General features: G+C 40.6%; 1 protein-coding gene across 1 annotated transcript in view; it reads right to left on the bottom strand.

Moving 5' to 3' along the window:
* Window positions 1-26718, bottom strand: part of GMDS (GDP-mannose 4,6-dehydratase) — a 632017-nt gene that overhangs the window by 353245 nt on the left and 252054 nt on the right. The window lies entirely within an intron of this gene.

A 26718-nucleotide genomic window follows, 5' to 3' on the forward strand; every position in this document is an offset into this window, starting at 1 on the left:
GAACTAAATGTGGTAAAAGACAACCAGAGAACAGAAAATCTTTTCCTCTAACATTTGATTTCACAGACACAAGAGAAGGCTTATGATACCAGCGAGTTGGAAATGCATAAGACCACACAAGCAGCTGCACTGTTTACTGCTTCTCTGTAAGTGAAAGTTATTAATCAAAGATAGCAACAATAAAACATTACTACTTTCCATCACGAATCAGTCTTCCCCAGTTAGCAGCTCAGTAGAGCTGACATTTACTTAGCAGCTGGGGCCAGATGCAAATCTTCCCCCCCACCCCCACCCCAGAGCTGGATAGGAGTCAGGCAGGTGTGGATCTAGACGTACTACAGCTCAGCGGGCAGGGAAGGAATCGAGAGAAGGTGCTACCCTACCACGAGGAGGCTGCAGGTTCTGATTCCAGGAAATCCAAAGATAACAGGGACAGGGCCTTGCCCTGCCCTCCTGTAGGCTGCCTTACCAGTGTCGATTAGACAGAGGTTTGGAGAGGCTACAAAAGGGAGGCCACAGGGATTGAGAAAGGCATGCTGAGATGGTCACAAAGTGTGGGGTGGGGAACAAAGATCCAAAGGAGGGACAGATGACATGAACAGATCAAAGTAGGGTCCATGGGCACAAGGAAAGGAACAACACACACTTGGACCTGTCAGGGAGGTGTAAGGAGGGAGAACAACAGGATGAACAGCTAATGCATGCAGGGCTTAATACCTAGGTGATGGGTTGATAGGTGCAGCAAACCTCCATGGCACAGTTTACCTATGTAACATACTTGCGCATCCTGCACATGTACTCCTGAACTTAAAAAGAAAAAGTAGGGCCCACAGGGATGGGTGGGGGTGGGAGTAGGGTCTCGAGGAGTGAGGGGTTGGAAAGGAGCGGGTGACACATTCTAATGGGGGAATCATCAGCATAAACAAAAGGAGATACAAATACACTGGCCAAGTTTGGGGAATAGAGCCCTATATTTATGTAATATAAGTAGAAGCTATTCTGGAGCAAAGTATATATGCTAGTCTACAGTTTGTTCAATGGGCACTAGGGAGCCAGCAATGGCTCTGGAGTAGAGAACAGCATCACTTCATCCAGGCCCTCTCATGTGTTATACTTTAAGCCTGTTCTACTTTCCTCCAGTGCAGCCCAAGGCCCAGATCCATAGTTGAGAAATTTTTCTTCCTCATACTCATAACCCCAATTTTGTATGATTTTTCCTTATTGTACTGCAATTGTATTATTGTACAAAAAGGTTTATAATTACAATTTGGAACACCATACAGTCATAGGGTTGTTACTCCACCAGAGTGACAAATTCTTTTTTTTTTTTTTTTAAGATGGAATCTCGCTCTGTTGCCAGGCTGGAGTGCAGCGGTACAATGTTGGCTCCCTGCAACCTCTGCCTCCTGGGTTCAGGCGATTCTCCTGCCTCAGCCTCCTGAATAGCTGGGACTATGGGTATGCACTACTACACCCAGCTAATTTTTTTGTATTTTTAGTAGAGATGGGGTTTCCCAATGTTGGCAAGCATGGTTTCCATCTCTCAACCTCATGATCCACCTACCTCGGCCTCCTAAAGTGCTGGTATTACAGGCGTGAGACACTGCACCCAGCCGGCGAGTGACAAATTCAAACCAGACTAAATAAAGGTGACATCTTTGTTTGTCTTTGTATGCCCAAGGCATATTAAGGTATAGTTCCATTAGAGTTTTGAAATGCTCAAAGTAGACTAAGGTCTCTCATAGGAAATCAGAACATTGATTACACAGGACAAGGTAGCAATCCCCAAATGCACTCTGCTCTCAGTGACTCCGATGACAGGCAAGGCTGCACACGCTGCTTCTGTCTGTCTGTTCACTCTCCACACCGTAAGGACCATGGCTTTCCATCTCTCACCCCTATTTCTTAGCACACAGGAGGACTTGAAAATACTTGTTGAAATAATGGTATTGTTTTTTGTCATGTGTTTACATTTTAGCCACAGAGGCCAACTGGAGCTCTCACAAGTGAGAGCAAAAAGCGGGGCTCTGCTCTCACAGCACCCTCCAACTCTTGCCTTTTCTAAGGGCTCAGCCACTGCTCTGGAAGGACAACCACACTTTAACAACCTCACCAAACCTGTCTGCTTTTCTCACTTACCAACTCCAAAAGGAAGAACAGTTGCCGTACCAATATTCCTTGAGTTTGACAATCTTCATTTCTAAAATGTTGGGTTCTGCCCCCTATCCCGACATCAGTTATACCTCCTTGGTCACAATTCTTTGCTACATCCACATCCTCTGAGAACATCTGGTCTCATTTCTGAAAGCCTTTCATTCTTTTTCACAAATAAGTTTAAAATTAATTCTAACTTTTTCTAATTAGTTAAAATTATTTAAAACAAATACTAAACTTAGTCTCCTGGTTTTTCTTTAGAAAATCTTAATTTAAAAATACTCTGCGACTCCAATTATCAGAAATCAGCCATATTATATGTCCTTAATCTGTCCATTTTACAGAGGTTTATAAGCTGCTGATAAATACCAAAAAAAAAAAAAAAAAGTGCCTGTCATGATTTCTGTATAAGAAAATGGCATCAGAAGTAACTATCCAGGTTTTTCTAGAGAAAAACTCACAGAAATTCTTTACAGAACAGGAATAACAATCAACCTACCTAATGCAATTTATTATATGAGGAATAGTTAAGCAAGTATTCACAGGGTCCATGCATAAAACTCAGGAGGACACACAGATGCATGTCTTTGTTTTCATCAAATTCTATCTGAAATTCAGAATTCCCTTCTCTTTTGAATGTAAGCCATAATCCACAGTAGTAATAGTACTTGTGACCTTTCCACCAATAGAGACAATAGCCATTTCAACACTACTGTACAGTTACTGCAGATACTGGAGGCATCACTTGCATCCATCACTGCTTTGAAGTTCCAGTGCTTACCAAGCCCATTGCCAGGTCTTGTACAATAATGTGTTATGGCACATTATTATTATATCATGAATCTGGTTTTTAAGTATATTAACTAATTAAGAGTCAGTTTCCTTTGCAATCCTATGTATTTGGTTTTATACCTCTAAAAACATAATCCTAAGACTATCCATAGACTTTACCAGATTGCTGAAGAAGTCCACGGAATAAGGAAGATTAAAATATGTCCTATAAATCAAGTGGTAGTGAATAGATTTCAGTATTTTACAATGTGTGCTCGAAGAATAAAAGTCATAAAATCTCTTACAACCTGTATCTAGTCACATAAATAAGCTCTCATCAGCCATTTGAAATCTACATGTATATGACCTAAAATCATTATTGTTACATAACCAATTGCTCAATGGTTTGGATCATTCAACAGGTTACAGACCCTAATGACAAACTCCAAAAGTACATAAATACACTAAGGCATCTTAAGATGACAATAGAGTTGTACATATAATTGAAAATTAAACCATTAAATTAGCTTTCAAATGCATTTTGTAATATTTATAACTTTAATCTGAGTTATTTTGATAATACATACACAAAGATGAGTTAACATTCCCCAAGCTCTCTGTTGGCAGAGAGTGATGGCACAGGAGTGAATAGAAAGACTGATTATATCAGGGGTATTTAGCCAAGGGCCTGTGCCCCTGGGGATTAAAAATCAGCTGATCAAAAATATTTGTTAGAAGATAATCCAGAGATAAACAGAAGATTTAATGTTTGCTGCCAGTTACCACCCAGATTATTGTAATTTGGAAACAAATAATGAAAAGTCACTTCAGCTGCATATAAGGAGACTGAGACACAGCAAACATCATATAGTCTTCATTATGATAATATTTTAAAGTTTTACTTTCCTTTTATGAATACTATAATTACATTTAGAATGGTCACTATTATAACATTAAAGTAGGAAGAGAGCAATAACCCTGGCATCTAAACAGCTAATAATTCTTTAGTTAATAGATAAAATGACAGAAGAACAACAACAACAAAAAAAGAGAGAACTCGCTGAAATGGTTCATGGCCAGACTTCTTCTTTAGGCAGGACATCAATCCATTCCTCTCTACTGGGAGGGATCTACCTGGTGGGCCCTCCAGCCAGGCCCAACAGCATGTATTAGAGACAGAGCTCGGATCTCTCCCTGAGATGGAGTGCCTGGGAAAGGAAAGGGCCACCACCTGCGTTGGTTGGACAACTCAGCCATTCCAGCCTGCAAGCTTTGAAGAGTTCAAGCCAACTGGGACAGAGGGTGCTCCTCACCATGCCAATATTCAACATTCTTAAATGAAAGAGTTTCCGATCTAGAATTCATATCTGTCCAAACTAAGCTTCCTAAGTGAAAGAGAAGTAAGATCCTTTTCAGACAAACAAATGCTGAGAAAATTGGTCACCACCAGACCTGCCTTGCAAGAGATCCTGAAGGAAGCACTAAATATGAAAAGTAAACGTTGTTACCAGTCACTACAAAGACATACTGAAGTACATAGACCAGTGACACTATGAAGCTGTTTTGTAGAGGTATGGCCAGACTGCTTCTTTAAGTAGGACTCAAATATATTCTTCCTTGTGGGGCCAGTCCTCCCAGGAGGGGCCTCCAACCACCCCTCCTACCCCATGTTATGCAGGGCCTACAGAGCTCTAATTTCACCCTGGGACAGAGTACCTGAGTGATGGGGCAGGTTATTCACCTTAGCCATTTGGGCTTCTCAGCCAGCCCAGCCTGTAGGCCTTTGAGAGCCCAAATCAGTCAGGAGCTGAAGAGATCCCCAGCACCATAAATGCTCTACCAAAAAGCAGCCAGTTTGTTTCTTTAAATGCATCCCTGATCCCATTTCTCCTGAGTAGGTAAGATTTCCAACCAGGGTCTCCAGTCACCTCCTACAGGTGCGTTCAGGCCAGCAATCAGTCAGTACCCTTGTGGGACAAAGCTTCCAGAGGAAGGGGTAAGCTGCCATCTTTGCTGTTTCACAGCCTTCACTGGTGATAGGTGGAAAAACCGAGGCAACAGGGGTCTGGAGTGGTCAGACTGTTAAAAACAAACATACAAAAATAAAATAACAACAAAACTATAAGAACTCCATCCAAAGGTCAGCAACCTCAAAGATCAAAGGTAAATAAGCCCACAAAGATGAGAAAAAAAAAAATCAAAACAAAAACTCAATAAGGCAGAATGCCCCTTTGCCTCCAAATGACTGTAGTACCTCTCTAGCAAGGGCTTAGCACTGTGCTGAGGATGAAATGGCTGAAATAACAGAAATAGGCTGGCTAAAAATGAAATTTGCTGAGCTAAAGAAGCATGTTGTAACCCAATGCAAAGAAGCTAAGAATCATGATAAAACAATACATATAGGATCTGACAGCCAAAATAGCAAGTTTAGAGAGGAACATAACCAACCTGTTAGAGCTAAACTAAAAAACACACTATAAGAACTTCACAATGCAATCACAAGTATTAATAGCAGAATAGACCAAGTGGAGAAAAGAATCTTAGAGCTTGAAAACTGTCTTTCTGAAATAGGAAGAAAAGAAATGAAGAATGAAAAGAAATAAAACCTCTCAGAAATATGGGATTATGTAAAGAGACCTGAATCAATAACTGATTGGGACACTTGAAAGAGATGGGGAGATGGAACCAAATTGGAAAATATACTTCAGGTTATCATCGAGGAGAACTTCCTCAACCTAGCAAGATAGGCCAACGTTCAAATTCAGGAAATCCAGAAAACCCCAGTAAGATACTCCATAAGAAAATGACCATGAAGACAAATAATCATCAGACACAAAATCATCATTTTTATTTTATTTCTCCAAGGTCAAAATAAAATAAAAAATGTTGAGGGCAACCAGAAGGAAAGCCCAGATCACCTACAAAGGGAAGCCCATCAGACTAACAGCATATGTCTCAGTGGAAACCCTACCAGCCAGAAGAGATTAGTGGCCAATATTCAACATTCTTAAATGAAAGACTTTCCGATCTAGAATTCATATCTGTTCAAACTAAGCTTCCTAAGTGAAAGAGAAGTAAGATCCTTTTCAGACAAACAAATGCTAAGAAAATTGGTCACCACCAGACCTGCCTTGCAAGAGGTCCTGAAGGAAGCACTAAATATGAAAAGTAAACACTGTTACCAGTCACTACAAAGACATACTGAAGTACATAGACCAGTGACACTATGAAGTAACCACATAAACAGGTCTGCAAAATAATCAGCTAGCATCACAACAGGCTCTAAGCCACACGTAAAAATTACCTTAAACATAAATGGGCTAAATGCTCCAATTAAAAGATGGAAAATGGCAAGCTGGATAAAAAACCCTGACCCACTGGTATGCTGTGTTCAAGAGACCATTGGATGTGCAAGGACACACATAGGCTCAAAATAAAGAAATGGAGGAAAATTTATCAAGCAAATAGAAAACAGAAAAAAGCAGGGGTTGCAATCCTAGTTTCTGACAAAATAGACTTTAAACCAACAAAGATTAACAACAACAACAAAAAAAGACAAGGAAGGGTATACATAATGGTAAAGGGATCAATTCAACAAAAAGAGATAACTGGCCTACATATATAAACACTCAATACAGGAGCACCCAGATTCATAATGCTAGTTCTTAGAGACCTTCATAAAGACTTAGACTCCCACACAATAATAGTAAGAGACTTTAACATCCCACTGATAATATTAGACAGATCATCAAAACAGAAAATTAACAAAAATATTTTGGACTGAACTCAGCTCTGGATCAAGCGGAACTGATAGATATTTACAGAACTGTCCACACAGACATTCTTCTCATAGCCATGTGAGACTTATTTTAAAATTAATCACATAATCAGAGGTAAAATACTCCTCAGCAAATGTAAAAGAACTGAAATCATAATCAGATCACAGCCCAATCCAATTAGAACTCAAGACTAGTAAATTCATTCAAAACTACACAACTATTAATACATGGAAATTGAACACCTGTTCCTTAATGACTCTTGGGTAAATAAGGAAGGCAGAAATCAAGAAGTTCTTTGAAACTAATCAGAACAAAGAGGCAACATACCACAATCTCTGGAATGCAGCTAAAGTACTGTTAAGAGAAAAATTTATAGCACTAAATGCCCACATAAAAAAGCTAGAAATATCTCAAATTAACCTCACACCACAACTAAATGAACTAGAGAGCCAAGAGTAAACAAACGCTAAAGTTAGGAGATAACAAGAAATAACCAAGATCAGAGCTGAACTAAAGAAGATAGACATGAAAAAACCTTCAAAAACAAAAAAGATTCAGGTTGGTTTTCAGAAAAAAAATTAATCAATAGACTGCTAGCTAGACAAATCAAGAAGAAAAGAGAGAAGAGTCAAATAAATGCAATCAGAAATGATAAGGGGGATATCACCACTGACCCCGCAGAAATACAAGCAACCATCAAAGAATACTACAAACACCTATAACACATAAACTAGAAAATCTAGAAGAAATGGACAAATTCCTGGACACACACACTCTCCCAAGACTGAACCAGGAAGCAACTGAGTCCCTGAATAGACCAATAATGAGTCTGAAATTGAGGCAGCCAAACCAAAGAAAGCCCAGGACCAGAGGGATTCACAGCTGAATTCCACCAGAGATACAAAGAGGAACTGGTATCATTTCTACTAAAATTATTACAAAAAATTGAGGAGGAGGGACTCCTCCCTAACCTGTTCTAGAAAACCAGCATCATGCTGATACCAAAACCTGGCAGAGGTACAACAAAAAAAGAAAACGTCAGGCCAATATTCTTGATAAACATCAATGCAAAAATCCCCAACAATATACTGGCAAACCAAATCTAGCAGTACATCGGAAGTTTATCTACCACATCATGTTGGCTTCATCCCCAGGATACAAGGTTGGTTTAACTACACAAATCAATAAATATGATTCATCACAAACAGAACTAAAGAAACAAACCATATGATTATCTTGATAGATGCAGAAAAGGCCTTTGATAAAGTTCAAAATCCCCTCAAGTAAAAACTCTCAATAAATTCGGTATTAAAAGAACATATCTTGGCTGGATGTGGTGGCTCACACCAGTAATCCCAGCACTTTGGGAGGTGGAGGTGGATAGATCACCTGAGGTCAGGAGTTCCAGACTAGCCAGGTCAACATGATGAAACCCTGTCTCTAATAAAAATACAAAAATTGCCAGGCACAGTGGCTCACACCTGTAATCCCAGCACTTTGGGAAGCCAAGGTGGGCAGATCACAAGGTCAGGAGAGCTAGACCATCCTGGCTAACACGTGAAGCCTCATCTCTACTGAAAAAAAAAGATTCACTAGGTGTGGTGGCACACGCCTATAGTCCCAGCTACTTGGGAGGCTGAGGCAGGAGAATCGCTTGAACTCGGGAGGCAGAGGTTGCAGTGAGCCAAGATCGAGCCATCGCACTCCAGCTTGGGTGACAAAGTGAGACTCCGTCTCAAAACAAACAAACAAACAAACAAACAAAAAACAAAAAAAACCACAAAAAACAAAAAAACAAAAATTAGCCGGACATGTTGGTGAGCACCTGTAATCCCAGCTACTTGGGAGGCTGAGGTAGGAGAATTGACTCTTCTCTCTTTTCTTCTTGATTTGTCTAGCTAGCAGTCTATTGATTAATTTTTTTTCTGAAAACCAACCTGAATCTTTTTTGTTTTTGAACCCGGGAGACAGAGGTTACAGTAAGCTGAGATCGTGCCACTCCACTCTAGCTTGGGTGACAAGAGTGAAACTCCATCTCAATAAAAAGAAAAAAAGAAAGAACACACCTCAAAATAATAAGAGCCATGTATGATAAACCCATAGCCCATATCATACTGAATGAGCAAAAGCTGAAAGCATTGCCTTGAAAACCAGCACAAGACAAGGATGCCCTCTCTCACCACTCCTATTCAACATATATTGGAAGTTTTGGCCAGGGCAATCAGGCAAGAGAAAGAAATATAGGTATGCAAACAGGAAGAGAGGAAATCAAACTATCTTTGATTGCAGAAGACATGATCCTGTATCTAGAAAACCCCATTGTCTCAGTCCAAAAACTTCTTAAGCTGATAAGCAACTTCAGCCAAGTCTCAGGATTGATGTGCAAAAACTACTAGCATTCCTATAAACTAACAACAGGCAAGCTAAAAGCAAAATCATGAATGAACTCCCATTCACAATTGCCAAAAAAGCAATAAAATATCCAGGAATACAGCCAACAAGGGAAGTAAAGGACCCCTTCCAGGAGAACTACAAACCACTGCTCAAAGAAATCAGAGGTGACAAAAACAAATGGAAAAACATCAAATGCTCATGGACAAGAAAAATCAGTATCGTGAAAATGGCCACAGAGTCCAAAGCAATTTACAGATTAAATGATATTCCCATTAAACCACCATTGACATTCCTCAGGGAATTAGAAAGACTACTTTAAAATTCGTATGAAACCAAAAAAAAAGGGTCCAAATAGTCAAGACAATCCTCAGCCAAAAGAACAAAACTGGAGGCATCATGCTACCTGAATTAAAACTATACTGATAAGGTTATAGTAATCAAAACAGCATGGTACTGGTATAAGAACAGACACATAGACCAATGAAACAGAAGAGAGAACCCAAAAAGGAGACCACACACCTACAAACAACTGATCTTTGACAAACCCAACAAAAACAAGCAATGAGGAAAGAATTCTCTATTTAATAAATGGTGCTGGGAGAACTTGCTAGACAGATGCAGAATATTGAATCTGAACTCCTGCCTTAAACCACATACAAAAATAAACTCAACATGAATTAAAGACTTAAATTTAAAACCCAAAACTATAAAATCACTAGAAGAAAATCTAGGCAATACCATTCAGGACATAGGCACAGGCAAAGATTTCATGACAAAGACACCAAAAGCAACTGCAACAAAAGTAAAATCTGACAAATTGGATTTAATTAAACTAAAGAACTTCCACACAGCAAAAGAAACAATCAACAGAGTAAACAGACAACCTACAGAATGGGAGACAATTTTTGCAATCTATCCATCTGACAAGGTCTAATATCCAGCATCTATAAGGAACTGAAACAAATCTACAAGAAATAAATAAACAAGCCCATTAAAAAGTGGGCAAAGAACATGAACAGACATTTCTCTAAAGAAGACATACACATGGCCAACAAGCACATGAAAAAAAAGCTCAACATCAGTAATCATTAGAAAAATGCAAATCAAAGCCACAATGAGATACTATCTCATGCCAGTCCAAATGGCTACTTAAAAAGTCAAAATACAACAGATGTTGGCAAGGTTGTGGAGAAAAAGAAAGGGTTCTACACTGTTGGTGGGAGTGTAAATCAGTTCAACCATTGTGGGAGACAGTGTGATAATTCCTCAAAGACCTAGAGGCAGAAATATCATTTGATCCAGCAATCCCATTTCTGGTTATATACCCAAAAGAATATAAATCATTCTATTATAAAGATACATACCTATGTTTAGTGAAGCACTATTCACATTAGCAATGGCATGGAATCAACCTAAATGCCCATGAATGATAGACTGAATTAAGAAAATGTGGTATATACACACCGTGGAATACTACGCAGGCATAAAAAGGAACAAGATGATGTCCTTTGCAGGGACATGGATGGAGCCGGAAGCTGTTATCCTCAGCAAACCAACAGAACAGAAAACCAAATATTGTGTGTTCTCACTTGTAAGTGGGAGGCGAATGATGAGAACATATGGACAAACTGAGGGGACTAACACACACTGGGGCCTGTCAACAGGTGGGGGATGAGAGGAGGGAGAGCATCACGAAGAACAGCTAATGGATTCTGGGCTTAATACCTAGGTGATGAGATGATCTGCGCAGACAACCACCATGGCACATGTTTACATATGTAACAAACCTGCACATGTACCCCTGAACTTAAAACAGAAGTTAGAAATCCCCCCCAAAAAGAAATAGCCAGTGGGTAATCTAATGAAAGGTATAATTAGGAAAGAGGGCTGGCCCTGAGGGTGAAAACAAGACATCTAGGCATGCCTGAATATCCAGGCCAGTACCCTGTAATTACTACTAGTGACCCTAATGTCCTTTATAAATGTACCCCCTCAATACCTTGGATCTCTCATGACTCCTTGGCCTATAGACAAAATTCTTCAAACAGGTTTCCTGGTATCTATCTGGCCTTTCTACACTCCATCCTCCATGCTACCAAGATTATCTTTCTAAATTGTAAAACCTACTCAGGTCACACCCTTCTAAAAGGCTCCCAGAGCTTTCAGATGAAGTTCAAACAGCTTAGCTTAAATAATTCCAGTAGGCCACAATTCCCACCACTGCCACTCTCTGCACAGCAATGATTAAATTTTAAATTAGAAAATTAAAAATGCATGACTGGGTGGGACTGGCCCTAAACAACAGAAGCTACTGAAACACAAAGCAGAAAGTAAGGCTGAAGCTGTGAGTCTGTTGGGAGTTCAAGACAAGGGTGGGGTTTCAGCCCTCATGAGTAACAGGATAACAGCTAAAAGCATCTCCTGAGGAGGGAATTCAGTCAGGCTTGCTGCTTAAAATCCAAAGCAGAGGCAGAATTTCCCAGCCCATGAGAAAAAGATCAAAGAAGTTGTTTATTTTTTGTTTGTTTTAACATAAAGTGTCTAAAAAAGAGCGGCAAATGGCCACAAAGCTTCACATAAGGGTCAGCTCCAGAGGCCTGCTGGCTTTTCCACTGAACAGAGCTGTTAAGATTTCAAATATCAGAGCTGGATGAAGTTCTAAGCTACCAACATGAACTGGTTCTGGATGAGGGCATCCTAGAGGCTGAATAGGGGCAGCCACACAACCATTAACAATATGGGATAAGAATACAAGAAGGGTAGGACTTCTATTTAATACAGGCTTGCAAACCAATTATTTTAAAGAACATTAATGTTAAGAAAGAACCAATAAGAACTATTTAATATAACCGAAGGGAACATTTACTACAGAGAGCATGAAAATAAGACTGCATTCTGAAAATGACTTTGAAATATCTCTTTAACAATGCCTTTTAAATATATCTTAAAGAAACCAAGAAAAAAAGTCAGCTAAAAACAAGAAATCATTTTTATAAGCAGGCTAAAATAAACAATAGATTTGAAAAGGAATCAAAATTCTGGAAATAAAACTTTCAAACAACAAAACCAAAATATAGAAAGGCATAAGCCTTTAGAAAATACACCTAAAAAACTCATATTAAGAAGAGACACCAAAACGAGATATGTAGCCAGAAAACATCCAAGTTCAGTGAAAAGAGGGAGCTAGACAAGGATGACTGGTGACCAAACAAGGAAGACGCAGGCTACTTAAACCGAGATCTTCAGGAACTGAAAGGCAGCAGAAGTTTACTAGTCTTCAAAACCTAGCTTAGAGGAAACTGGGCAAGTCAGAATTTGCCCCTGGCACTAGTGGTATTTGGGAAATGGTGCATTTCCATAATATAAGAGCCACTTTATTTTTCCATGGCTTCGCGATGCACAAAGCTTAGCTTGGTACACTGGCATATTTATGACCCTTTGAAAAATGGATGACCTAGAAAACCAGTGAGGGCCCATAATTTCTAGATTCAATATTTTTTTTACTCAAAAGAATATTGCTTTCCTTGAAGATTTATTACAATAAGACAAGGCCTTGAATCACAGGTAATCTGTAAATGTGTTCTTAAAAACAAGTGAGAAAAGGAGCTTCCCCTGGGAGTTTTCTAAAGTTGAGTGAGATGTTACTTGCCTTCCCTAATTCAAATGACTCTTGCTTCTTTCCAGGTTAACTATCCAGGCAAGTACCAGTGCAGTCGGGACAAGTATAACATGAAAACAGCGTGCCTCCCTCAATGCTGGATGCTGTTAAGTGGTGCAGTGGTAGAGAAAAAAACATAAGGCTTCTAAACTTACCATCAACAAGGACTCAGAACTTGCATCTGTAAATTCCCTATGAAACCTACTCTTTCACTACCTTAAAGAGGGCAGAAAATGCACGAAGAATTAAATAACTAACAAAGTTGCCTTAAGTTTCTAAGAATGTGGTGCTACACGATCACAAAACTGTATTAATAGCTAATCTTCAAACTTCTCTATGAAGGTAGACTTTACATAAACAAACACCACAGTATGAAAATAAAAGGAGAGTTGTAGGAGTGATCTCAGGAGACCCTGAGAATCATGATGACTCTAAACCTCTGTCACAAAGCTTTAAGCATGCCATTAGTTTTGCTTATCTCTCCACTCATTGCTATTAATTTAATGGTCTGGGGAGCTGTCAGGGATATTTGGTAAGAGCAATTTCTCTTCCAGGATAATCTCCAACTCATTATTCAAAACTTTTTTAGCTTTAAGCTGCACAGAATTTGAGAGTAAGGGGGCTGGGTAGCGAAGGGAGGTAAGAAGGATGGTGAATAAGCTAAGAAGCAACAGACAACAGTTTTTCAAAGGAGATATTCTAAACACTATTCTTTTTATTTCACACTGCAAAAGCACAATAAACCAGTAGTTGAGCCAGAAGAGGTTTTGTTGTTTGAGGCAACATTGTATCCTGTGTGTTGAGTGACATGGTGGTGCTCTGTGAGTTTGCTTACACAAGCCAGAGCCAGCTGTGCTAGAAGCTACCCTACTACACAGAAGTTAGGGGCAGAAGAGGGACTTGAGAAACCACCACAGAACATTAGTATAAAGATGTAAAGAGATAGCCCATTCATATCTTCTTTATTTGTGCCAAGGGAAAAAAGACTGAGTCTAAATGTGGGAAAGAAATTTTTAAAACCTTCTTTCAACTTTTTTCTTCCTTTCTATTTATATACATACATTTAAAACACACTCAAAAGCTTAAACCCTACCGAAAATTGTTCTTTCTCAATTGGTATGAAATTTTCTCTCATTTTATGCTTTTCAGTTTTTGCTTCAGACACACTGAATATTTGCAAAAGTATCACTTGATAGTTTTTAAGTCATATTTTTGTTCATTCAACAAATATTCATAGAGCGACACCTAAGGCCATAGAGCTGTTTTAGGCACCAGGACACAATCAGGAAGAGAACAAACAAAAATTCCTTTTAGAGCTTACATTCTAGTGACAGGAGAAGAAAACTGACAATCTATAAAGAAGCCAGATATACAGTAAGTTTAAGAGTGATAAGTACTGTGGGGGGAAAAAAGCAGGGAATGGAAAGGGAGGATGTGGAGTTCTACTTTTAAATATGGTAAAGCTTTTCTGAGCAAAAGAATCAAACATAAAAATAGAAATGTAGTAGGCACTGAAGAAGTAGTTGTCGTCGACATCAGTAATTTAAGTTTGAAACTTGCCATGTGCCAGGCACTAGGCCAAGTGCTTTACACACACGGGGCCATTTAAGTATCATGACAAGTCTGTGAGTCAGGGACTGCTATTATATTTATTTTACATCTCGAAAAAAAATAAAGCTCAGAGCAATTGAGGAGCTTGTTTATGATCACAGCTAACAAGCAATGGAACTGGGATTAACACTAAGGAAAAAATAATAATATAAGGAAAACAACCAAACCACCACCAACCCATATATACACATGCACATGCACATGCACAGCCCCCCACCATATGCTTTACTATTGTCTATAATACAAAATATTTTCTTTAACTACAGGCTAGATACAGAACCTAATTTTTCTGTGCAATTTAACAACAAGATGATGCTTCACTTTTTCTAAAAACAGGGTGGTTGTGATTTACAATCAGGTTACCTATAAGAGTATATTTTCATGATGGTTTTTCTAAATTCGGAGTATATTTTCTATTAGATACAATATAGTAAATAGTTGCTTAGCTTCATATAAGCCTATGTGATTCAGGGTGAAGCTGAATAAATACACAAATACAATTTTAAAAAGAAAGAACATGATACTGTATCTTCCCTGCAACTTTATCCCCTTCTCCAGCCCAATCCCACCCTCATCAACTCCCTTTAGGATGAAAGAGCTTCCTGGCCACTCTTTCTTGGGGAGGCTTCAAGCCCAGGGTGCAAAGTATGCTCCAATTTGGGCTCCCTAGCCAACTCACCCCAAATGCATGTTCTTCCCAGTAGAATACCCCTCCATGTGAATTTGGGGAACATGAATACCATTTGTAATAATCCCATGTCCTATGTATTTAACAGTAAGAAATTACTTTGAACTGCAGAAACAAGCAATCAGGGTACCATGCTAATAGGCTTAAGTATTGGCAATGTTTAAAAACATTGTTTTTAAAAAAATTTAAACAATTTAAAAAATTGTTTAAAAACAATTTTAAATAAATAATTTTAAAAACTATTTTCTTTAAGAAAAGAAAATAAATCAATATTTTAAAATGAGAAATCGATTTTGAAATATTTTAAATATCTGTTAGTTAGCTTTGAGAGATGAATAGGACATACATAAGTGGTTTGGAAAAAAATATAGGTGACAACCAAAAAGAAAAAAAGCTTAAGAAAACCCCAGGTTGACTCAGGCAAGCTGCACTTGTCTAGAGTTATGCTGGGAGCAGTGGTCAATGACAGCAGGAAGGCTGGTCCTCTTGCATTAGAGTCAGCAAGGACTCAGAGCAGCAGGGGGCATGAGCCCAGAATTTTCATACAGTAATGATCCTGACAATGGGAACAGAGAAAGTTGACAAAAGTTTCTTCCACGTGACAGAATTGACATAAACGTCATGGGGCTATGGGAATTTAGGAAAGTCCTACAAGTTACAATCTGGTGGTAAATGCAGTATTTTCTAAGACATCTAAGGCCAAGAAAAGAAGTAGATAGGGCTGAGTATTTTAGCATGCAAGAGCTAAGAAATGGACATACTCTTGTTGTGAGGAGAAGCAGAAAGTTGGTAGAAAGGCTGTTAATGGAAGAGGAGGTTACATGTGCAAATTCCTACATCAGAACAGTCCGGCTGGTATGTGGTCAAGGTCAGGGAAAAAAGAGAGAGATCAAGAGTTCGCTCTGAGGTGAGAGGAAAACCCTGAGATCCTCACAGAAAAAAAGGCTAGGAAAGGCTTTGTGCTCTGTGTTCATATGCTTATATTTTCACCCAATGTGACACTTTACATTTAAATTCAAGAGGCAGAAAATTCACTGCGCAGATTTGTAAAGAAAAACTTAAAAGACTTTGCCTAACCTCTGAAAAGCAAAAAAGCTCTGAGTACCTAATACACTATGGGCACAAGATGACTAACTCCTCCTAGGGGCCCATGCCACAACAAATGGGCTGGGGTGGGAAGGCAGATATGAAAGGTGCTGGCTTTTATGGGGAGCAAAGGTGACTGTGTTACCTGTGAGGCATCAAAGCAGCTCTTTCCTTCTTGTCTCTAACACACATATCAGGGAGATTCACCAAAAGCTGCTTTAGCTCTCCAACAATTAGAAACATTCATAAAGGAAGTACTTTATAAGGAAGTAACTAGCTTTCTTGGATAACTAATGTAGGCATCTTTTTATTCATTATATTTCTAAAATGTTCCCCTACAATCTAAAAGCAGAAGTAATATAATTCAGTAATTATTATGTCCATAAACATTAATAATAAACTCTTGGAACTAGAGAAACATTTATGTATGTTTTCTCCCATCCTAAGTAAGCTTCATGCTCTGTGCTGAATCATGATAAGGCACAAACAGAACTCAGCAGCTCCTGTGTACTCTGCCTGTGGACCTGAAGAGTGCCCTGCTGCTGTAATCTGTCCTCAGAGACACCACAGGCTAGAGGCTGAGGCCTCATAGCACACCCAGAACCTCCTCAGGCATGGCACAAGGTTAAATGCACAGCAAATGTCTGCTGAATGAGAAAAGAAAAAGAAAACTGATCCTGACAGACAAAGTACCACAAAGGAAAGCAAAAGATGGAATGATTACATTTTAGAGAACAAAAGGAAAATAAGGAAAAAAAAAAATCAATGGAAGCACCTATAGCATGGTGTGAACAAACAGATCCAAAGATGTCCAAAGTTCATTCCATTCTGATTATCAAACAATACAAGTGTTAATAAATAAACAAAACAAAACAAAAAAAAAATACAAGTGTTTAAGATTACCCAGGGAAACAAAACAAGTTTCCATTTAGGAAGATAGATGCAAAACACCAATCCCAAACATTTTAGTGTATTTGAGGCTAACTCTTCCATGTTTCTGCTGCTTGAACTGGCAGAATCAGAAACTATAAAAACCTAATGTGCAGGCCAAATGTGGTGTCTCATGCCCTTAATCCCAGCTCCTTGGGAGGCGAAGGTGGGCGGGTCGCTTGAGCTCAGGAGTTTGAGACCAGCCTAACCAACATAGCTAAATCCTGTCTCTACAAAAAATACAAAAATAATGCCAGGCATGGTGGCATGTTCCTGCAGTCCAAGCTACTTGGGAGGTTGAGGTGGGAGGATCACTTGAGCCTGGGAGATAAAAGATTGCAGTGGGCCCTTATTGTGCCAATGCATTCCAGCCCGGCTGACAGAGCCAGACCCTGTCTCAAAAACACAAAACAAAACAAAAACCTAATGTGTACAGTTGTTTCCTTCCTATATATAAGACAGAGGATAGGAAATAAAACACCATATACACTGTACATGTTTTTGTATTCTATCTTCATTAATTGACTTAAGTCTTCAACCCAGTGGTAGAAAATGCTAAAGAGATCAATGAACACACTATGAAAATAATTACCTTCAGTTTTTTGTTTTGTTTTGTTTTGTTTTTTGCAGACAGAGTTGCACCGTCACCCAAGCTAAAGAGTGTAATGGTAAGATCTCGATTCACTACAACTTCTGCCTCCCAGGTTTAAGAGATTCTCTTGCCTCAGCCTCCTGAGTAGTTGGGATTACAGGCGCATGCCACCATGTCTGGCTCATTTTTTGTGTTTTTAGAAGAGATGGGGTTACCATGTTGGTCAGTCTCATTTTTTGTATTTTTAGAAGAGATGGGGTTACCATGTTGGTCAGTCTGGTCTTGAACTCCCAACTTCAGGTGATGTACCTGGGATTACAGAGTAATCTCAGGGTCTCTGTCACCTAGGCTACAGAAAAGAAAAGAAAAAGAAGGCTGATCTTGACAGACAAAGTACCACAAAGGAAAGTAAAAGGTGGAATAATTACATTTTAGAGAACAAAAGGAAAGTAAAAAAAAAAAAAAACAAACAAACAAACAAAAAAAAAAAACTATGGCAATACCCATAAGTATGCTGTGAAGAAATCTCTGGTGATCCTCCTGGGATTGCAAGGTGTGAGCCACCATGCCTGGCTGGGAAAAACATTTTTTTAAATATTTTGAGTTTTAAGATTTATTAAGCTTTTTTTTTTTTTGTATATTAGGAAAATAAAGAATAACCTCAAAGGAGAAAAATTATAAATAATAATAAAAAATCTGGCTGGGTACAGCGGCTCAAGCCTGTAATCCCAGCACTTTGGGAGGGCAAGGCGGGTGGGTCACCTTAGGTCAGGAGTTTGAGACCAGCCTGGCTAACATGGTAAAACCCCATCTCCACTAAAAATAGAAAAAATTAGCCAGGTGTGGTGGCGTTCACTTGTAGTCCCAGCTACTTGGGAAGCTGGGACAGGAGAATCACTTGAACCTGGGAGGTGGAGGTTGCAGTGAGCTGAGTTTGTGCCACTGCACTCCAGCCTGAGTGACAGAGCAAGACTCCATCTCAAGGAAAAAAAAATTAAGTTAAATTAAAAATATATATAGATAGATAGACACACACACACACACACACACACACACACACACACACACACCTTTAAAAAGAGTTTGAATGTAGATCTTTGGGTATGATTTATGCTTATCAATGAAGATGCATGTAGGAGGATTGAGACAGAATAGATTTAAGGTACTCTGGCTCAGAAATTTGGAACTTGAGTTTTCCTAGTACAGTAGAGATGCAATGTATAGAATCTCTACAGACCTGAAGTTTTACAATGGCAAAGGAAAGGATGCTTAGAGCCTGGCAATACTTCAGCCTTGCAGAGCTTTTCTTGGAAGCCCTCCTTGGAAGAATTATGTTCACTGCTCTGTCTTCATCTACAGCAGTGATCCTCCATCAATTGTTCTGTAGTTACAAGTGGGGTGGCATCATAAGTTAATGGAAGAATAGATTGATATAAACACATTTAATATAACTAAAAAGTATATTTTAAAAGGAGGTGGATGTAGAGGTTCAGCACTGGGGCTGGGGCTGTGTACAATGGAGCTCTTTCCCTCCTTGACCTCGCACCTTGATGTCTGGTTTCCTGCTGTAAAACAAAGTGAACAGCATCTTTCTATCTCATGAATCTACATCAGAGCTTAACTACTTAACAAAAGGCTTTGAACTTCTTGTACATAAAATATAATAAAAATGAAAACAAGTCTTCTTTCATAGACATTTTATCTCACAGAATATGAAGTAAGAGATACCCAAAGGGCAATAGAGAGCATCATGATGTTTTCAGGAGGGGGCTTTCCTCTTAGATTCTGCAGCCCCGAAATCCTTTACCTTAGGGCTAGTTTATGCAAACACCCCCTAAATTTTCCTTCAATCTCAGTTTCTTCCCTTTCCAACTCAAAATGCACACTACTTACAAATAGTTGCTAAAATGATGCTTTTGTCGGAAGCTACAAGTACTTGCATAGAGATTTCAGAGTAAATTTTGAATTGTTCAGTCTAGCTGTCACGGTTTTCCATCACCTAAATCTATCTCAAGTGTTCGACATTACCTGTTAAGTGTTGGGAGCAGGCCACACAGACAAGAAGCCCAAAGAGTTCCTTCAGTACTAGTCCAGGGGTGGTGAGTCATGCACACATAAATGAGCCTCACGTATTATCTGGAAAACTCAAGAAATAGGTGGCAGCTTTTTCATGGTCTCATATTAAAACCAGCACTCAAAAAAACTGCATTTCCAATCCATTCCTGACTTTAAAAGATCTCTTTCCCCCTGCATGTTACCATTTCTTAAATTGGGAATTATAAAGCATGTATCTCAAGTGTGCTACCAACGTGGTTAGAAGGACTGTCCAAAGCTGTGTCCCAATGCAGCACAGCCAGGCAGGATGCCAGCCATGGACAGAGCTGCTTCTCCCTACACCACGAGAGATGTGAAACCAAGACTGGTGCACTCCTTTCCAAACACTCTTCTCTGATGCTACCCCTCAGCCTGCCCCTCATCTGAAGAATCACAGTCACAATCCTGGCTAGTTGCTCTCCATGACCCCTGTCCAGCCTGGCCCTGCCTTCCCTGGTCTGGAGCACATCCAGTGTGAGGGGTTGAATATACAGCCTTGGGGACAGACCCAGCTCTACTTCGTAGCAGCAGTACAATTTGGGACATGGTACTGAACCTTTTTGTGCCTTGGATTCTTCATATGTAAAAGATGGATACAAATATTATCCACCATACAAGGCAACTGTTAAGATTTTCCATGTAGGTGCTTAAGAAATGCTAGTCACCACCACCATCATCCCATCCTAATGAGCCCCTCTCCCTTTGGCCTTCCACAGTGACCTCTGTAAGCCACATTCTGGGGTAAAGGAAATTTTCCATTGATTTAACCTTCTGCTCAGATGAGGTCTCTGCTTCCTCTCAGTAATCTGGCCGGTTCTATGCTGGTCAATTAACCTGTATTCTAACTAATACATCAGGCATCCCCAAACTACAGCCCGCGGGCCGCATGTGGCCCCCTGAGGCCATTTATCCGGCCCCCCGCCGCACTTCAGGAAGGGACACCTCTTTCATTGGTGGTCAGTGAGAGGAGCACAGTATGTGGCGGCCCTCCAACGGTCTGAGGGACAGGGAACTAGCCCTGTGTAAAAAGTTTGGGGACGCCTGTAATACACAGTGGAACATGCCCCCTGACAAATGCCAATCTCTCATCAATTGTTTCTGTTTCATTTTCTTTTTCTTGTTGAGACAGGGTCTCTGTCACCTAGGCTAGAATGCAGTGACACAATCTCGGATCACTGTAATCTCTACCTCCCAGGCTCAAGCAATCCTCCCACCTTAGCCTCCAGAGTAGCTGGGACTACAGGCACATGCCACCGCAGGGCTAATTTTTTTTTTTTTTTTTGGTAGAGACAGGGTTTCCCCATGCTGCCCAAGTTGGTCTTGAACTCCTGGGCTCAAGCGATCCTTCCACCTCGGCCTCTCAAGGAGCTGAGATTACAGGCATGGGCCACCCTGCCCACCCAATTGTTTGTTTTTCCTTCTATTCTAACTCCTTAGCCACCAAAAAAAGAAAAAAAAGTTGGGAGGCTTAAGTGGGCATTATCAACTTGTTGATGTTAATATTAACAAGGATGTTGTAATATCAGTCAGTATAGTGTTTAGTCTTGTCACATTTTAAATTAGCTCCCTTTTGGGTTCTCTACCCCTCCCTCAATATTCCTACCCCTTCCTATTACTCCAGCAGAGTCCCCTTACCTCACCCAGAAAACAGATGAGTCACTGGAGTGTAAGTTTTCTCAAATGCTGTACTTGGATAACTCCACCAGTCTTCCCTTCTTTCTGCCTCTTACTGAGAGAGGTATCCCTATTCCTTTCTAGGACCAATCTTCTCTCAGGCCTTGAATCCCAGGCTCTTCCACAGCTCCAGCATTTTCAATTTCTTCCTCTGGTCTAATATAAGTGCTCAAAAAAGCCCACCTCCTTCCCAACACCTGGCCTACTCTCCACACCACCACCCACCCCCACTTCACTTCATTGCCAAACATCTTAGAAAGAACAGCCTGGGTGGCTACTTCCCTTCTTTACCACCAGTAACTGCTGGTCTCCTTTGACGAGGCTTACAGGAGGGTCGCCAATGACAGGCTTGACTGCCAAGTCCAATAACCTTTCTATATGCTCCTGACTTCCCTGCATGTTGACCTCTCTCTCTCTGTCTCTCTCTCTCTCTCTCTCTCTCTCTCTCTCTCCAGAACTTTTACGACTTCATTTTGCCCAAATTCTTCTCTGATCCCTATAGTTGTACTTTCTCCGTTTTCTTCACTGGCTTTTCTGGATCTAGGGCTTCTTTCACGTTACCTGGTGTGGGAATGAACGGTGTCCCCACAAAAAAAGACAAGTGTTAATTCCTAATCCCTGGCACCTCAGAATGTAGGTACTTGTAATTAGAGCACTTGCAGATGTAATCTGTGAAGATGACGCCATACAGGGGTAGGGTTGGCACCCACTCCACTGTGACTGGTGTCCTTGAGAGAACAGACACAGAGACACAGGGAGAAGTCATGTGGTGATGAGGACAGACTGGAGTTCTGCAGCTCCACACAAGGAAGGCCAAAGCTTCCTGCAACTCCCTAGATGCGAGGAAGAGGAATGGAAGGAGTCTCCACCAGCTTCAAAGGGAGTACAGCTCTGCTGACACCTTAGTTTTGGACTTCAGCCTCTAGAATGGTGCCTTTTGTTTAATCCACACAGTGTGTGGGCCTTTGTTAGGGCAGCTGCGCCTGAGCATGCACCCCGGGTTTCTGAGTATTCTCCAAGGTGTATTTTTAGCCTAGCACCCCCTGCTGAGCTACAGACTCATACTACACAAGGAACTCACCCTTACTCTGACGCTCTGTGAGTCTCTCAATCTCGCACTATCTAAAATCTCACGGAGGTGGTGATCTCTCTGGCCTTCGCTGTTCATGACCACCACCTCACCTGAGGAGAGGCTGGTGATCACCCACTCCTCCCTCCCCTTCTTCAGGCTATTCAGGTCTTCTCTGTTCCACTGCCATTTTCCCAGGCCAAGCCTCTTGTCTGTTCACCTACATCAGTGTCCAGGCTGTTCTTCAACATACCAGGCATGTTCCTGACCTAGGGGCTTCACAGCACCTGTTCCCACTGCCCAAAATATGTTTCCCCTAGAAATCTGCATGGCTATCACCCCCAACTTTACTCAGCTTTTTGCTCAAATGTTACCTTCCAAATGAGGCCCCTAACACCCATTCCCTCTCTGCCTCTGCCCTGGCACTCCCAATGTCCTTGGCCTATAGGATTCATCATCTCCTAAAAGAATATATAACTTGCTGGCCTATTGGCTTATTTAATCAGTATTACTGTCTTCAGTCATGAACATTATCTTGTTCCCCAACAGATCCCAAACACCAAGAGCCAGTGCCTAACAAAGAGAAGCAGCTCTTTAGTTTCCTGCTGAGTGCTCTGATCTATAGGAGATGAACAGGCTTCCACTGGTATTCCAGTCACCAGCTCTGTCCCAACCAAGACATCCCCTATACTTCCCACAAAAAGCACAGAGACTTCAATAGGACTATATTTGAAATATTTTATGAATAAAAAGAACTGTTAAAAGGAAAATCATGCAGCACCACAGATGTGAGCAGATCATCCAGATGCTTTTCCTACAGAATAAATACTAGATTCTCTAGGGAACGCTCATAGCCCTCTGTCACCTGCATGCAGTCCCATCTCCTCTCCCTCGCCCCTGCCTCACCCAGCCCCACATGCACTGTACATCCAGTCCACCAAACTTCTCTTCCTTCTGGGTATTCTCACTTCTACGACGGCTCATGGTTTTGTTAGTTTCACTGCTGCCTTAGTCATATGGTGAATTCCTGATCAACTCATCCTTCTATGGTAATCCCTCAATCCCAGGAACTGAATTAGGTAACTTTTCCCCTATCACTGTCAGCATTACATTATCAGCTGAAATATAAGAGCCTACACTTTTGACTTGTGGACTCCCTGAGAGCAGGGTCTGTGACTATTCCACATGTATATGGACAACACCTCTGCAGAGGACCTGGTACCTGCTAGATGCTCGATAAACCTCTGACGAAGGCAGCTGCTAAAATAAAAAGGGAAATCTTACCACAGAAAGTAAAAGACGATCATCAGGCAAGAAACAAAAATATGCGATGGAAGCTCTGTTTCTATCTGTTCAGGGTCATGTTTCATTATTATTTCCTCATTCTCCAATTTATCACAAAGCTCCTTTCTATAAATGTTTGCAGACCTTTAAGTTAATCCTAACATTTACTCTCCAGCCCTGAATCTTTAATGGCTCCTTTTTTAAAAAATAAAAGGGCAAAAAAAGTAAAGATTTATATAACTTCAAAAGAAACTTAAAAATCCAAAGACTTATCATTAGCCACGTATGGAATGTGGCTGGATTCTTGTCTAAAAAGCTAGCTCTAGCTGCCAACTTCCTCTGTTCTCACAGTGCCATGGGACTGTGATGAGAAGTCTCCCCACTCCAGGAGGCTCTGCCCACCTCTGCTCACCCACTCCACACTTCCCTCCACGCTTTTTTAGTGCTTGAAGGAAGTAAAGACAGTAGCCTTTAACATGTTGCATTATAGCAATTCCTTTGGTGTAGTGACTTACAAGGAAGACCGCAAAGGAGGCATTTAAGAACTGGTTTTATAAGTCCACAGAATAGTTAAGAATCTGAATGATTTTCTTATTCCATCTATTTGTACTTAGATGTGGCTCCCAAGATAAAGTCACATTGTCTACTTTATTCTTGTTCTTTTTACACTAAAAAGCATTTAGAAAATTACATCAACAAAACACACAAACACAAATCCTTTTCTAATTCTCTCAACAAAAACAAATACATGATCATGATAGAAAGTTGGTATGTGAAAGTATAAGGCTACATTCGTAGGTGACATTAACATCACTTCTGAAACTAATTCTTGGCATTTCAGTTTTCCCATGAGAGAAATGATACGCTATATTCAATAATTTGCAAGCTTTTAATTTTCACAAAGCATCAAGAAGGCAGGCCATAAATAACTCTTCAACAAACATTCACGAACCATTTATTCAGGCCGGGAACTATGCTGAGTTTGGGAACAGAAAAACAAATGAAGCGCAAACTTTGTCATTGAGGAACCCATGATATAGCTGGGATACACAGATGCAAAGAAATAATAACATTAAAATCTTTTTACCACACAATCAGGTATGAACAAATGATAAACAGAGAAAAGGAACTTGAGCAAGCATGTGTATATATGCTCTGGAAGCTGGGGCTTTCAGGAGGTGGCGTTAAGCTGACCTCGCGCGGGATAGGTTGGGAGGAAGGGCACACAGAGGATACATGGCCTGCAAAGGCTCAAAATAGTCCCACTTTTAAGAAGAAAAAGTGGTAACTCACATTTACCTCTCCTACTTAAAAAAAGTCATATGGAAATCACTAAAGCAATATAAAATTAAGAAAAAATTTTAACAGCAATTCCAGAAAACAGAAAAGGGAACACTCAACAAAGGCAAAGCAAAGAACTTTTGAATGCTATACAGCATGTATGATTGGATCAGACATATTGGATCTGATCACATGATTGGATAAAAAATATTCTTAGTTAGTATCAACACAACACAGAGGCAGAAACCTTATAAGAAGTCACCTTACAAACCCCTAGAAACCTGCAAGCCCTAAGAGCAACCTGGCTGTACACGACAGGCAGGGAGCAATGGGGAGCAGAACCTGAGGGGGGCCACCATGGCAATGCCTGGAGAAGATGGCTCACCATGTAATTGGGAGGGCAGGTGTTGTACCACAGATCTTTACAGTGGGGTACAGGGAAGGACCATAATGATGTAAAGGGAATGGGAAGACTAGTCTCATATCCCACCTCCAGGTCTACTCCCCTGCTGGCTACAGCTCTAACTGGACACAGGCAGCCTGGACCCCAGCCCTACTCAGTACACAGGCTCTACCAAAAAGGGTTAAGGACAAAGAAGCAGAAGATGGAAAGCAAAACAACAGACTTAGGAATTCTATCAAAAACTCCAAACAGAAAGTGGCTGTCCACAGGGTTCTATCTCTGTCTGTCTTAGGGAGAATAACAACAATAAAAAATCAGCTCCCATTCCCAACTAACATTTCAATGGGTACTTGCATATGGTGTACTAAAGATTCTATACTTGGGCAAATAAAAACATGAAGCATTTAATCCTTCCACTACTGCCCCCAGCTGCACTGTGTCAAGTACTCTTTCTGCTAAGAAGAACCTTCAACCACATGTGGGTGGATCCAAGAAATTCCTGGTTCCTTTCTGGTATCACCACTCAAATTTTCCAACTTTTGCTGCAATGCAAGTCAGTCCTATGGCTCAGGGCACGTGGCTTGGGAAGGGCCATGCTCTGCTTGGATCCCTTCTCCCAATCCAGTACCACTGACTGGGGAGAGAAGCTATACCTGGTTCTGGGAACATCTCCCTCTTTCTGCTCCTGCTTAACTGCTTGGGGCTACATTTCCTTCTTTTTGGTGATCTCTACTTCTTTGCGTAATAATGGCCAGCTGGGTCGCTGGGTGGCAAAAAGACACACGCTAACTCAAGCATGCTTTGCTGAAGTTGGATCTGCAAAAGCCTGGGAGAGGGGCAGGCTGTACCACTGCACAGTTCTCTGAGAAAGGGAGAAACATGGCTTTGGGATAGCCTCCTCTTCTTTCTTTTCTTTCTCCTTCTCTTCTTTTCTTTCTTTCCTTCTTTTCTTTCTTCCTCCCTCCTCTTCCCCTTCCTCTTCTTCCTCCTTCTTCCTTCTCCTTCTTCAATAACTTTGATACCAAGCCTCCTAACACACTCCCTGCCCCCAAAACCTGCTTCAAGCACAGCCAACAGCACCACAGCTTACAGTGTCCTGCTGCTGGGATTTCCTCACCCGGAGTACATCTTCCTGGGTAGTGCAACTTTTTAAGAGATAGGGTCACTACTTCACTGCTGTCCTTTCTCTCTGCCCTGCCATTTCTCTTCCCATTCTCTTCTTCTCTGCTTTAGTAGACTTCCTCTATTAG

Source organism: Saimiri boliviensis, chromosome 4 (assembly GCF_048565385.1).
Source record: "Saimiri boliviensis isolate mSaiBol1 chromosome 4, mSaiBol1.pri, whole genome shotgun sequence".
NCBI lineage: Eukaryota > Metazoa > Chordata > Mammalia > Primates > Cebidae > Saimiri > Saimiri boliviensis.